The sequence below is a fragment of the Humulus lupulus genome, chromosome 3 (assembly GCF_963169125.1).
Source record: "Humulus lupulus chromosome 3, drHumLupu1.1, whole genome shotgun sequence".
In the NCBI taxonomy this organism is placed as follows: Eukaryota; Viridiplantae; Streptophyta; class Magnoliopsida; order Rosales; family Cannabaceae; genus Humulus; species Humulus lupulus.
This window is the reverse complement of record NC_084795.1, coordinates 104,620,754-104,622,588: the sequence shown is the minus strand read 5'-3', so window position 1 is coordinate 104,622,588 and position 1,835 is coordinate 104,620,754. Positions and strand designations below refer to the sequence as shown.

The following is a 1,835-nucleotide window of genomic DNA, read 5'->3' as shown; positions in this document are numbered from 1 at the left end:
AATGGCTATAAGGAAGTAGGGCGTTATAGTTAGTCATTGAAGAAACTTGAGCGGTCAAAGCTGTCAATGCATCCACTTCAAGTATACCAGCCACTTTTCAACTTGTTGAGGCTCTAGTATTGGACCATTGGTAATTGCTGCTCGCTATCCTCTCCAAAATCTCATAGGCTTCATCGTAGGACTTAGAGAGAATAGCCCCATTAACTAAAGTGTCCAACACCATGCGAGTGGAAGAATTGAGCCCATTATAGAATGTTCCCATTTGTATATAATGTGGAATCCCATGGTGTGGGAATTTCCTCAATAACTCCTTGAATCTCTCCCAAGCTTCACAAAATGATTCATCTTCCAACTGTTGGAATGACATGATTTCATTACGACACTTGGCATTTTTGGTAGGAGGAAAGTACTTCATCAAGAATTTTTTAGCAAACTCATTCCATGTAGTCACCGAGTTGGGAGGAAGGGTGTTGAGCCAAGCTCTAGCTCAATCCCTCAAAGAGAAAGGAGACAATTTTAACCTTAGGGCCTCGTCACTTACTCCTTGTAGCTTGAAAGAATCGCTCACCTCCAAAAATGAACGAAGATGAAGATGAGAATCCTCAATAGGCAGCCCACTAAATTGACCCAATGTTTGCAACATTTGGAACATCACGGGCTCTCTCTATCATCAGCCATAGTAATTGTGTTAGTGATATTATTAGCACCCTCAACTCCTTCACCCTCTTCAGTGATATTAAGACAACTTGGAGCCCATTGTTCCCTTAGTCTTCTTCTAACTACTCGTTCAATCTCAGGGTCAATAGGAGCTAGTTCAATGTCTTCTTGCTTGTTCATTCAGAAAATCACCTAAGAAAACATATGAGCAAGCAAACAAAGTTAGAACAACAAAGAAAAATAAATTGCAAGTAATTGATATTACAAAAGTTTCTAATTCCAATCCCTGGTAATGACGCCATAAACTTGTTGTGAAAATTAAAATTTGATTTAAATACGCAAGTGCACGTAATCACACAAGTAATATAATGATATGTAGATCGTCTCCACAGGGATTGTAAAATAGAAAAATAAGCAAAACAATTACTACACAACTTAAAAGTACTAAAAATCAAATGGGTTGTTTATATGCTAAACAAAATATTAAAGAGATGGAAATACTTAAATTAAAACTGAAGTAAACAAGAAAATTGAAAGAAATATATGGATTGTAAAATTGACTTGAATTATTGATTCCCCCTATATTAATCATCTTGAACTGATTGCGACAACAATATTTTAGCAAAACTCCCAGGTTAACAAGAATTCAATAACAACTCATAAAACTTTCCCAAATTTTATGATATTAATTCATTTACCTAATTAAACATATTCCTATGAAAAATCAGATTTAAGAATGCAAATTCAAGGTTCAATTCTCAAAAGTTACACAATGCAATTAACACATCCCTATGTTACTTGCTTACATAAGCTGACCTAGATTATGACTTGTGTCATCCAAGTTCTTCCCATTACATTCAATCTTTCCAGCATTAAATATAATTAAATATCTTACCATTGCTAGCCAAACAACAACAAGAAATTAATATAAGCAAACTTGAATGAACACGAGAGATTTTACTAAAATAAAGTGCAAGAAATTACTATACTATAACATAGGTTTCATCAACAATTCAAGCCACATAAAAATTAGTTCATGGCTGGGTTAAGAAATATTTATCCACAATCAATACAGCCCATAATATTCAGATTCATAAATCAACTTAGAAAATATAAAAATGAAGTTTAGAAATAGAAGAAAGAACAAATCCAAAATGATGCTTGAGCTCTCTTTTTCG

General features: G+C 34.1%; 1 non-coding gene across 1 annotated transcript; it reads left to right on the top strand.

Annotated features, from left to right (window-relative positions):
* Window positions 1-278: 278 nt before the first annotated feature.
* On the top strand, window positions 279-384 carry LOC133828139 (small nucleolar RNA R71). Its single transcript, XR_009890777.1, has one exon. It is a non-coding gene; the product is annotated as a small nucleolar RNA R71 (small nucleolar RNA).
* The last annotated feature ends 1,451 nt before the right edge of the window (window positions 385-1,835 follow it).